This window comes from Zingiber officinale, chromosome 2B (assembly GCF_018446385.1).
Source record: "Zingiber officinale cultivar Zhangliang chromosome 2B, Zo_v1.1, whole genome shotgun sequence".
NCBI lineage: Eukaryota > Viridiplantae > Streptophyta > Magnoliopsida > Zingiberales > Zingiberaceae > Zingiber > Zingiber officinale.
Window position 1 is genome coordinate 103329285 of NC_055989.1, and position 13665 is coordinate 103342949.

At 42.5% G+C, this 13665-nt stretch overlaps 1 non-coding gene across 1 annotated transcript; it reads left to right on the forward strand.

Annotated features, from left to right (window-relative positions):
• The first annotated feature begins 9282 nt into the window (after nucleotides 1–9282).
• Nucleotides 9283–9389, forward strand: LOC122049832. Its single transcript, XR_006131087.1, has one exon. It is a non-coding gene; the product is annotated as a small nucleolar RNA R71 (small nucleolar RNA).
• The last annotated feature ends 4276 nt before the right edge of the window (nucleotides 9390–13665 follow it).

Genomic DNA, 13665 nt, shown 5'->3' on the forward strand with positions numbered 1-13665 from the left:
GAGGTCCTGAATGCGCACATGAAGCTGGCTTGCCATCTCATTTTCCTGCATTTTTATGTTATACAATTTATTGAATAATAAATCGTGCTTACTTACCTTAGTATCGGAGGTCCCTTCGTGAAGCTCGATCAACTTCTCCCATAGCTCCTTGGCGCTCGAGAATGGACCGACGCGGTTTAACTCATCCTTTGTTAGTCCGCACTGGAGGGTACAAGTTGTTCTGGCATTTGCCTCCACCTTCTTGATTAATGCAGTTTCCCAGTCCTCGCAGGGTGTAGGATTGCCGTCTTTATCTGTTGGCAGATCCAAACCAGTCTTGACGATCATCCACGTCTCGAACTGGATCTTCAGGAAGTTCTCCATTCTGCCCTTCTAGTAACCAAAATCCTCTCCGGTGAAGAGCGGGGGACGCACAGTACTGTAGCCTTCTTGAAGGGCCATTTTAGATCAACTGCGATAAAAAATAAACAACAAGAAAATTCCAGGACTTGGTCCTGGATTAGTAGTGCGGGAAGTATATAAAAAATAGAACACGAACTCGGGTGGTGTTGCACCAACCTCGAGCAAAAATCGATTCGAGAAAAGAATTAGAATATAGCTATAAGGCTAAATTTTAATTGACTCCGAAAAAATCTAAAAATACCACGAAAAAATTGTTTTGAATGGTGGTTGCAGATTCAAAACGACCCCGCTCTGATACCAATTGTTGGATCGAAAGTGCTAGAAGGGGGGGGGGTGAATAGCGCTCATGACTATTTTAACGATTTAAAACTAATAGTAGAAACGCAGCGGAGAGTAAATGCAAACACACAGAGACGCAAGTGGTTTACTTCGTTCGGAGCCTATTTCGACTCCTACTCGAAGGCCCGCAGTCCTTGACCGCTTTCGATAGGCAACAACTATATAGTGCAAATCTTTACAAGTGAATAAGTACAAGTATTAAACACAAAAGATTATACCGACAAATACAAAGATGAATGAAGTGGTTGTCGTTTGTCAAAGTAGGAGAGTCTAGTTGAAGCTTTCGGAGCAGCGTACAAGATCACATGTTCTTCTGTTCGAATTGACGTTCTGAGCTGCACCTCGAGGCCTCCTTTTATAGCTCTGCAAAGTCTGATCCAGATCCCCAAGCTTCGGGATCAAGTTTGACCCGACGCGGATCGGTCGACTGATCCCAATGTTTGGTCGACCGATCAGGCGATCTTCTCCCATCCGATCCACCCGATCCTCTCGCTCCGCTGGTCAAACTTTATTTGAGGTTCGGTCGACTGATCACCATTTTCGGTCGACCGATCAGCTGTTCTGACTCAACCCAGTCAGCTTGATCCAGTCGACACCAAACCCAGGTTCGGTCGACCGATCATGAGGTCAGGTCGACTGATCCCCTGGTCGAGCCCGGTCCAACCTCTAGAGATCTGATCTGCTGACTTGTGGGTTCGGTCGATCGATCCCAAGGTTCTGTCGACCGATCTTGGTCACTTCTAACCCTGCATAAAAAGGTTAGTCTCCTGCAAAACAGAGTTAGAGCAAAATGGATAATATGTAAACAAATGAATTGACAGCCTTCGGACTTTCCGGGTCTGACTTCGGGTTTCCAACCGGAAACCCTAGGTCGACCCGACGCCTACTGTTCCCTCTACGGAGAACGCGTCCTCACCTACTCCTCTCAAGAGATTTACCTGTTGCCAGTACGATCCTCCAGATCGACTGGACTTTTGCTCAGCGTCCGATGCTTCCGGTGTTCATGTTGGATGTCCGGTCCTCGACCCATCCAGACTTCTACCTGGTTCGCAACACCAGGATTTTAACCTAGGGTTACCACCCCCTAGGATTTTTGCCCGAAGCGCCGACCCGCCAAGACTTCCCGCATAGGGTTACCACCCCCTATGACCTAGGGTTACCGCCCCCTAGGGTTTTCACCTACCTAACCACAGTTAGGACTTTTCTCCACCTAGGGTTACCACCCCCTAGGGTTTTCACTTTGCCTAACCGCAGCTAGGACTTTCCTGAAACACTCAGTCATACACATTAGATAACAATTAAACTTAACTTTGAATCCCTTTGCCATTATCAAAACTAAGGTTCGATCGTCGGATGCTTCCCACACCAACAATCTCCCCCATTCGGAGTCGAGCGATCTTCACTGGTTTCGGACCAGCTTATCGAATTTCTTATCTCTCCCCTTCAGGGTTGAGCTATCGCCACCGGTCTCGGACCGGAGTATCGCCACTAGTCTCAGACCAGAGTATCGCCACTGGCCTCGGACCGGAGTATCGCCACTGATCTCGGACTAGAGTATCGCCACCGGTCTCGGACCAGAGTATCGCCACCGGTCTCGGACTGGAGTATTGCCATTGACTTCTTTGTCGGGCTTTCCAGACTCTCGCCCCAGCGCGAGTTATAAGTGAGCATCCTCTCACGCCCAACAACCTTCCGGTCGGTATTCCAGACTCTCGCCCCAGCGCGAGTTATAAGTGAGCATGCTCTCACGCCTCTAGACTTTCACCCTAGTGTGAGTTATATATCGCCACCGACCTCTCGGTCGGGCTTTCCATACTCTCGCCCCAGCACGAATTATAAGTGAACCTGCTCTCACGCCCAACGACCTCTCGGTCAGTATTTCAGACTCTCACCCCAACGTGAGTTATAAGTGAACATGCTCTCACGCCTCCAGACTCTCACCCCAGCGTGATTGTTACGCAACCACAAGTGCACGATTTCGTCGTCAGTAATAAAAAGATATCGTATCCACAGGGGCTGGTCATAACCACTAAAGATATCTCAAAACAAATTAGTTAAACGATCAACTAGGAATTACATGTACTAAGAAGCAACTAGAAAATAGAAATAGAAAAGTAATGCAGAAACTAGGTTTTATGAAAGTTCCAGGAGATTTAGTTTCTTTGTGATACTTATCAATGTAATATGATTTACCAATTATATCCTCAATTATCGTGCATTTATAAGAAGTCATCGGTTATCTCCTGCAGAAAACACTGACAAGGGATTTATATCTACATCTTAAGCAATTAAATAGTCATGATCCCTATAAAGTCCATTAGCGGGGAAACCCTGTCACGACGCCCCTCGGTCATATAATATAGAAACACATCACTAATCAATTCACATCAAGATATAGGGAACATCTCATCTATCTATCCCACTTCTTTGTAGATTCTTACTTCACCCTTTAAGGTGATCCCCAAGATGTCCGTTAATGGGGCAACCCTGTTACGACACCCCTCGGTCATACGATCTAGAGAATTCCTTTACAAGATCCACAAGTAATATAAACATCCAATCAAGAATGATAATTAGATCCAAACACAATAATCCATACAATATTGAATTGATACAAAACATAACAACATCACTGAAACAAGAAGTTGGCAAATCCTTGAAATCTTACATCAATTCACATCATAAATACTCCCTCCATCCTAGAACAAGAAGATCTACTCCATGAAACAAAAGAAAAGATCCGAAGACAAGAAGATCGTAAATATTTCGATCCAAATCAAGAAGATAGAAAAAGAAATGCTTATCTAGAGACGACGAGTAATCTTCGGAACCAATCCTTGCTATCGGAGTCGAATCGGGAATGGAAACGTCTTTAGATCACTGGATTAGCACCCAAAAGATGGAGAAAAGCCTCCAGATTGGATCTCCCCAAAGGGAGAGCCTTCCCCATTCAAAGAGGAAGAAACTCTTTATATAGAGCAGGGGATTTGGGCGTCACACGGCCCGTGTCACAGCTGTGTGGACCTCACACGGCCTCAGTTGCTTAGCTCTCGACCAGAGTCACACGGTCGTGTGAGATTCACATAGTCGTGCCATGCTTCGTCTCTATACGGCTCACACAACCTCGTGAAAATGTTGCACGGCTGTGTGGCACACACGGCCTGACAATGCTTAGCCTCTGGAAAGGTTGCACGACCGTGTAGATCTACACAGTCATGTTCTGATTCTGATTCAAAAGTGACACGGTCGTGTGAAATCACATGGCCATGTCAGCCCCCTCTTCTATCGATGCTACACACCCGGTCTACTCCACATGGCCAAGATCATTTTTCCTTCCTATTCCTTTGGCATGGCTGTGTGGCACACATGGCTGGCGCTGACTTCCTTCGTTTGTTGATTAGATTTGCCATGAACATCATTTCCTCACCAAATTTGACTCCTGTAGACAGAAAATACACAACAGCAGATCTTCGAACAAAGAAGAGTAAATATGCTAAAAGTAAAGCACGAAGTATGAAAATGCATAGATAAAGCATGCATAAAATATAGGAATGTGCGTCAAAATATGCTACACAAGTGTATAAAATCTAGGCGCATCACACCCCCAGACTTAAACTTTTGCTTGTCTTCAAGCAAAATACCACAATCAAAACTCACATGCTTAATAATGCGTCATAATCCCTAATGCACTTTCCTTACTCTATCTATAAGTTTCATTGATAAGCATGATCATAGAAATAACTCAAGTATGACTTAAGCATAAGTCTCTTGTGTACAGTGCAAATAAGTGACTCAAACTCTTCGAGTTTCAATCTTCGTCCTAGTCAAGTCGTCATTCAGTTGAGTTCCTAATGTTTCCAGTGATAGACACTTACCTGCCACACACTTTGTTCATATTTTTCAATCAACCCAGGGTCTCAAAGGCGTGCTCGATATCAAGAGAAGCATAGCAGTCATTTTCCCAGTAACCTAACTCAGTCTCAAAGGGGTAACTTGCTAGTTTCCACTCACGACAACTATTTTTTTATATCCCTTATTCATCATCATCATTTTTTTTCCATTTTTTTTTTCATTTCATTTTTTTATAAGTGATTGCAAGGTGCAACACTTAAACACAAATATACATAAGTACAAATGTTGGGATATTTTGATTTTCCCAAATGAGTTTACATGATTCGAGTCTCATCTAGTAACCAAAATGAAGTTTGAGAATCACCATGAAAACCAAGTACTAAACAAATAGGATAAATCATGACTATTTCAATGATATCAACTATTCAAGCTCAAGTAAAGTGAAAGTAAGATCCTTAAGGTTAAGCCAAAACTCAAACTTATCTCCATACAATACTTAGCTCACATCATGCAACTTAAGATAGAGAAAAGAGGTACACTAAACATACTAGCATCATTTACAACATCATGAATCAAGATATAAACTTGCTAACCATTTTGCTTTTAGACAAGTAAGCATATAAGTAAGGATTGATGTTCTAATATGAATGCCATAAAACACTTCAAAAGACAGTCAAAAAACAAACCAAACAAGCATAATAAAAGCACGACAAAAACAAACAAAATGCATAAAACTGAAAATGCAAAAATTTCAGGTTGCAAACCACCCTTAAACTTAAACTTTTTCATCGTCCCAATAAAATCAATATGGTGGTAATTGAGGTAGTTCGGGGAACTCAGGAAGAGGAAAAGGAAAAACATTAATGAACCATTTTACGTTATCCCTAAAAAATTTATGATATTCAAACAATTTATCTAAATCGCCTTGCAAATATCTCATAAAACCTCGAAAATCTTCATTAAACTCCATTCGAGCTCTATAAGAATTCATAAATCCAAAAATTTTATCACACAACTCTCTCTCACTCTTGAAATACTCTTGCAGTTTCCTAAATTGTTCCTCTCTCATGCAAACTTTATTTGTAAGTAGTTTGTTAGTCAAATCTAAATCACTATGAATTTTGTCCAAAATAAAATGAAGTTCATGAAAATTAAATTTATGAATGTTACGACTAACCGAAGGAACATCTCTTGAAACTGAGGCTGACAATAGTCTAGATTGTTGACTTGCTAAAATTAAACGCCAATTATCCTTAACACGAATAGTAGAAAGATCATGATTGAGCAATCTTAAAGGAAAATTATTTTTCATAAAAAGACTATACCCATGTTCCTCACACCTTATTATTTTCATTGCTAAACATGAATTCAGATATAATCTACAAGATTCATCAATCACCTCTAATTCATCTAAATCACACCCTAACACTAATGCAATTTGAGTTAACAACCCTCCTAAGACATTGGGTGTGGTAGAATCCGTTTTCCCCAATTTCACTAAATGCTTAAAAAAGAAATAACCAGAATTAATTGAAACATTTTCAATCATTGCCCATAAATAATATAAATCCATAAGTCTTACTATCCCTTCTTTATCCTCTCGTCCAAATATAGTGTTCTTCATGACTAAATGAATATATCTAAAAATGGGATTCATGATATAAGGAGCTCTATAAGTATGAGGATTAAAATGGGATTGTCCAGAGATTTGTTACCAAAAGTGTGAATTCTCAAATTCAGGTAAAATTATACACACATCATTTTTAGGTAAATCATAACAAGTATTAAAATCACTCAATGTCCATTCATAATCTTCATTCAATAGACGGAATTTTAATTTCCCCCTCCCTGTACATTGTCAACCATTATAGAACTTAAGATTTCTAAAACAATTCTAGGATAAGTTGGATATTTCATATTCATCAATCTACTCCAGCCTATTCTTTCAAATAACCAACCAATATCATCTCTAAACCCTAAAGTATCCAAAGTTGCATCATCTAAAAATTTAGTACTCAAGAGAGAACGTTTACATAAAGAGAAATATCGATGTTGTTGTTCTTTACTAGAAAAGATAATGCCAAAATTGTTGGAAATACCTTTGAAGCAAGAGTTTCTCCCTTTTGTGGCAAACATCTTTTCTTTCCCTCTTCTTGTTGATGAAGTATCCTTGATTACATTCGACATAGTAGAAGCTAAAAAGGTTGAACTTTTAAGGAAGATGAGAGAAGGAATTTAGTGGAAGTAGTTTAGAACCCTTGAAAAGAAGAAAAAGAAGAGAGAAAATGGGAGTGTGCGGCGAGCACGACCGTGTAGCAAACACACCCCCCGTGCCCTAGCCTTTAAAGACTGGGTTGGGCCGTGGTTTTCCCTTCACACGGTCATGTCTGGATTTTCAGAATGGCTGTGTTAATTTACACGGGCTTTGCATTCTCCTTCCCGTCTTGATTCACATGGGCGTGTGTGGTACACGGCCGAATCCTTCTTCTTCTCGAGAATTTCTACACGGTCGTGTCAATTGACACGGGCAGTACAGCCTTCCCCTCGAGTAAGTTCACACGGCCAGTGTGAGTCACACGGCCGAATACTCCTCGTCCTTTATAAACTTAACACGACTGTGTCTAGTACACAGCCGAGTTCTGTTTATCTCAACATTGATGATTTTCCTCCTTTCCGACTTCTCCAACGCTTCTATGCCCATGAAGAAATCATGGCCAGCTCATGGAAGCAAAACACAACCTGAAAACAAAAAAATAATAATAATAACAACAAATTTAAAAGCACTACTTAATGAAAAAGACAATTACAAATTGAATCTAATCTAAAAAAATCCTTGGGTTACCTCCCAAGAAGCGCTTGTTTAAGGTCATTAGCTCGACCGATCTCCTTAATCTTCTTCTCATTTTCTTGCCCTCGGAGGGCAGATATACTTTTCATTTTTAATAGGAGGCCTTCTCCCAATGCTTGTCGGATCGTGTCCCTCATCCGGTGGCCTCCCATGAGGATGAAAATTCCAATCCTCTAATTTGTAAGTGTCCACCCCACTGTAGACACTCACTAAAAGAGAAGAGACATGGTTAGAAGAATTTAATAAATCATATTCCAACCTTTCCTTACCAATTACCAATGCAAGTTTATGATTTTTAACATCAATTATAGCTCCAGTTGTAGCAAGGAAGGATCTTCCTAATATGATCAGAATTTTTGGGTCTTCTTCCATGTCAAGTACCACAAAATCTGTGGGAATAATGATCCCACCAACTTCTACTGGCACATCCTCTATAATACCCATAGGGTACCTGCAAGAATGATCAGTTAATTGTAGTGTCATGGTAGTAAGTTTAAAGCTTTTGAGACCTAACTTATTACAAATTGAATACGGAATGAGGCTAACACTCGCCCCTAAATTACAAAAAGCATTTTCTATAAATTCAGCTCCTATAGTGCAAGGTATATAAAAACTTCCTGGATCTTTAAGCTTCAGGAAGTGTTCTTCTCGAATAAAGCGCTATATTCCTCGGTAAGTGTTGTGATCTCGATGTCTCATTTCCTCCTCTTGTTGGACATGATGTCCTTTAGGAATTTGGCAAACTTTGGCATTGCTGAATGACATCAATTAGAGGAACCTTCACACAAATATCTTTAACTTTGTCTAGAAATTTACCAAATTCTTCATCCTTTTTCAGCATGACTAATCTTTGAGGAAAAGGGACTACTTGACTATGTGGGTTAAGTGGAAGAGTCTCTTCAACCTTATTGGTACTCTCCTCTTCATCTTGAATCTGAATTGGTTCAAGTGTTGGAGGAGAGAGCTCTTCTTTAATTTTCATCCCTTTTAGAATAGTCACTTGAGGATCACTCAAGGTCCACCCGCTCCTAAGTTCTATTCTGTTACAGTGTTCCATGGGGTTAACATCAGGCTTTCCTGGAAATTGTCTTGGCACTGTTGAAGATAATGAAACTACCTGGGCAATTTGGCTATCTTGAATTTTCTGGTGCTTTTTTGAATTATCAATTCTTTGAGTTAGCACCTTGAATTTTTGCTTCATTTCATTTTGACTTAAGATGAGCTCTTTAATCATTTTCTCCAATCTAGAAATTTGATTGCTCTGAGAAGGTTGTTGAAAATTTTGTTGCCCAGGCTGGAAACTTGGTCTAGCCCCCATAGATGATCCTTGTTCTTGATTATTTCTATAGGAGAAATTTGGATGATTCTTCCACCCAGGGTTGTATGTGTTTGAATATGGATTGTTCTATCTCTAATTGTAACTAACAATGGCATCACACTGCTCAAGTTGATTAATTTGTGCAGAAATAGCTCCTAAAGGACATGAGTCTTGAGCATGATCAGAACTTCCACATGTTTCACAACAACATACTATGGCATTGACCATGCTAATATTTGTTCCCATATTTTCCAACTTCTTTGTATGAGCATCCAGTTTTGCAGACATCATAGTAATTGCATCCACATCAAATTTTCCTGATGCTTTAGTTGGGTTTGAAATGGAATAGCCTCCACTCCTTTCTGTAGCTCACTGATGATGGTTTTGTGCTACACTTTCAATAATATCTTCGGCTTCATCCAAACTTTTATTCATAAGTGCCCCTCCAGCAGCAGAATCTAAGGACACCTTAATATGATAATTGATGCAATTATAAAATGTATGCAACACTAGCCACTTCTCCAATCCATGATGTGGGCATTGTCTGAGCATGTTATTGTATTTATCCCATGCTTCAAATAAAGATTCTGAATTTGACTGTCTGAAACTTGCAATAAGATTTCTCATATGAGCAGTCTTACTTAGAGGATAGAATTTATCAAGGAATTGTTGCTCACACTGTTCCCAAGAGGTAATGTTATTTGCTAGTAGAGAATTTAGTCATTGCTTGACTCTATCTCTTAAAGAAAATCCAAACAATAATAATCTCACGACTTCAGATGGAACACCATTCATCTTCATAGTTCCACAGATTTCATAAAAAACTTCTAAGTGTTGATTAGGATCTTCATGTGGTCCACCCCCAAATTGATTCTATTGGACCATACTGATTATCGCAGGCTTGATCTCAAAATTATTAGCTTCAAGTTAACAGAGGGTCTTGTGATGCTAGAACGAAATCCTCTAGCATAAGGTGCTACATAATCTTTAAACTGTTTGTTTGCCATATTTGAATGTACTTGTTCTTCTGAATGTCTTTGTGAGGTTTTCCTTTTATGAAAGGTTCTATCAATTTCGGGATCAAAAGGTAGTAGATCACCTACAAAGTTAGATCTTCGCATACAAGAACAAGATTGCAGAATTTGATTCACAATAAAAAAGAATAAAGAATGCAAAGAAAAATTGCAGAATAGAATTACAAAACTAGTTACAAGTTAGATGTGAGAAAAGAAAAGAAAAGTTTAGTCCAACTCAAATAATAATCTCTAATGTTATAGACGCAGTCCCCGGCAACGGCGCCAAAAACTTATTACGTAACCGCAAGTGCACGATTTTGTCGTCAGTAATAAAAAGATATCATATCCACAGGGACTGGTTATAACCTCTAAAGATATCTCAAAACGAATTAGCTAAACAATCAACTAGGAATTACACGTACTAAAAAGAAACTAGAAAATAGAAATAGAAAAGTAATGCAGAAACATCCAATCAAGAATGGTAATTAGATCCAAATGCAACAATCCATACAAGTTTGAATTGATACAAAACATAACAACATCATTGAAATAAGAAGTTGGCAAATCCTTGAAATCTTACATCAATTCACATCACAAATACTCCCTCCATCCTAGAACAAGAAGACTCAATTCATGAAACAAAAGAAAAGATCTAAAGACAAGAAGATCGTAAACATTTCGATCCAAATCAAGAAGATAGAAAAGAAATGCTTATCTAGAGACGACGAGTAATTTTCGGAACCAATCCTTGCTACCGGAGTCAAATCGAGAATGGAAACATCTTTAGATCACCGGATCGACACCCAAAAGATGAAGAAAACCCTCCAGATTGGATCTCCCCAAAGGGAGAGCCTTCCCCTTTCAAAGAGGAAGAAACCCTTTATATAGAGCAGGGGATTTGGGCGCCACACGGTCCGTGTCATGACCGTGTGGACTCCCACAACCTCGGCTGCTTAGCTCTCGGCCAAAGTCACACGACCATGTGAAATTCACACGGCCGTGTGAGATTCACACAATCGTGCTGTGTGAGATTCACACAGTCGTGCCATGCTTTGTCTTTGGACGGCTCACAGGGCCTCGTGAAAACGTTGCACGGTCGTGTGGCACACACGACCTGACAATGCTTGGCCTCTGGAAAGGTTGCACGACCGTGTAGATCTACACGATCGTGTTCTGATTCTACTTCAAAAGTGACACGGCCGTGTGAAACCACATGGTCATGTCAGCCCCCTCTTCTGTTGATACTACACACCCGGTCTGCTCCACACTACCAAGATCATTTTCCTTCCTATTCCTTTGGCATAGCCCTGTGGCACACATGGCTGGCGCTAACTTCCTTCATTTGTTGATTAGATTTGCCATGAACATCATTTCCTCTCCAAATTTGACTCCTACAGACAGAAAATACACAAGAGCAGATCTCCGAATAAAGAAGAGTAAATATGCTAAAAGTAAAGCAAGGAGTATGAAAATGCATAGATAAATCACGCATAAAATATAGGAATGTGAGTCAAAACATGCTAAACAAGTGTATACAATCTACGCACATCAGTGAGTTATAAGTGATCATGCTCTCATGCCTCCAAACTCTCGTCCCAGTGCGAGTTATAAGTGAGCATGCTCTCGCGACCAACGACCTCCCGATCGGGTTCCAGACTCTCGCTCTATGGTGAGTTATAAATGAGCATGCTCTCGCGACCAACGACATCCCGGTCGGATTCTAGACTCTCGGCCTAGGGTGAGTTATAAGTGAGCATGCTCTCATGGCCAACGACTTCCTGGTCAGGCTCTCACGATCAACTACTAGTTGAACGGGTTCCTCCCTAGTCAGGGACTCGCTCCACTCGTTGCTCTGCCCGACACTCATTGTTCGCGACTCACTTGCCGCTCTGCCCGGCACTCACCATTCGCATCTCAATTGCGCACTCTGCCCGACACTCACCGTTCACATTTTGCTCATTGTTGTTGCTCGGTCGGCACTCACCGCCCACTCGTCACTCTACCCGGCACTCATCACACTCGCTTCACTCGTCATTCTGCCCAGCACTCATCGTTCGTGACTCACTTGCCGCTCTGCATGGTACTCACAATTCACGTCTCAATCGCCGCTCTGCCCGACACTCACCGCTCTCGCTTCACTCGCCGCTCTACCCGACACTCACCACTCACTCTCCACTCTGCCCGACACTTGTCACACTCACTCCACTCGTCGCTCTGCCCGACACTCATCATACTCACTCCGCTTGCCGCTCTACCCTGCACTCATCGTTCATGACTCACTTGCCGCTCTGCACAGCACTCACCATTTGCGTCTCAATCGCCGCTTTGCCCGGCACTCACCGCTCTCGCTTCACTCGCCACTCTGCCCGACACTCACTATCTGCGTTTCGCTCATCCCTATTGCCCGGTCTAGATTTTTCGATTGCCAGATCGACATTATTCAATTGTCCGGTCGTGATTTACTGTTGCTTGGTCGACATTTTTCCTGATCGCGATTTACTATCGCTTGGTCAGCATTTTTTTCCAATCGTGATTTACTGTCGCTCGGTCGACATTCTTTCGGTCATGCCCTCGAAACCCTTGGCTCGTCGTCTTTCGACTCGCTCGACATTCTCCCTATGGCCTGGTTGACATTCACCTCATTAACCACTCACACCTCATTTCGTTACTCTGTCCAGTGCTCATCGTTTGCATCTCACTCGTCGCTCTACCAGGTGCTTGTCGTTTGTCGCTATTAGTTTGATGTTATACGGCAAGCCCAGCGATCGAACTCTGCATTCTGGACGAATTTAGCTTTTCGTTTGGTTGGGTCTAGTCAGTCGGACTTGCGCCTCCTTCGACTAGACTTGAAGGGGAGGCTTGTGCTATGGATATAGCTCAAGAGTAGAGGGGGAATTAGGAGGGAGAAGGAGGACATTTTGGTCATTGTCCTGTAGCATCCCTTTTAGGACACTATTCAACTGTGGAGAAGGGGGGGCTGCTTCATGGTTTTTTCGGCCGTCGCAATCGACAGAGGGAAGGAGGTGGGAGTCGCCTCGCTGCCTCCCCTTACGCCGGTCGCACACATGCTTGATCCTCTCAAGCCGGCAAACCTCCGACACTCCATTCCCCCTCGTCGTTTAGAGAGGCCACCGCCACCACTCTCCCTCACGCAAGCCACTTTTCCCTCTCGGCATCACACCTCACTGCCGCCTCCTCTCTACACGTGTTTCTCCCAGACGTCGTCGATGCTAACAGCTGCCTCCTTCCCCTTCTCCCTCTCTACGTGTGTCACAGCCTCGCTTGCTGGCATCTGCCAGGCACCGCAGCCACTCCCGCCGATGCCACCTTCGACTCCTCACGCCACCGCTACCGCACAAATCCTCGCGAGAAAGCTGCCACATGTTTTCTCCTCTCTCTCTCTCTCCCGTGACTCGGCTGCAGCCACTGCTTCCACTACCGGGCAAACCTTCGGGTGCTGAAGGACGTCGTTGCCTTCCTACTCTGTGCACCGGCAACGCACACTTCGATCTCTGAGTTCATCGGCACGCCGATAGCCGCTCTTTGGCTGCTGCAGCCTGCTACCCTCAACCTGTTCTAGCACCAAGGGTGTTGTTGTTGTATTCTACAGCCCTCGCCTTCACACCACCTGCCGGTAATCCACGTGATTGCAGTCCACACGCCGATCCCATCCCTATTCCAGCTTTGTGTGTTGTTGTGTCTCGGCCTTCGTGTCTTTGTTACTGTTCGGCATTTGACCTGTTGTTATCTCGACCTTCGTGTCGTTGTCACAGCCCGGCCTGCATGTTGTTATTACTACCCGACCTTCGTGTCATTATGGTACTCGGGCATACGTGCCGATTTTATATTCCGGTCTACGTATTGATGTCATATCTTGGTCTACGTGTTTT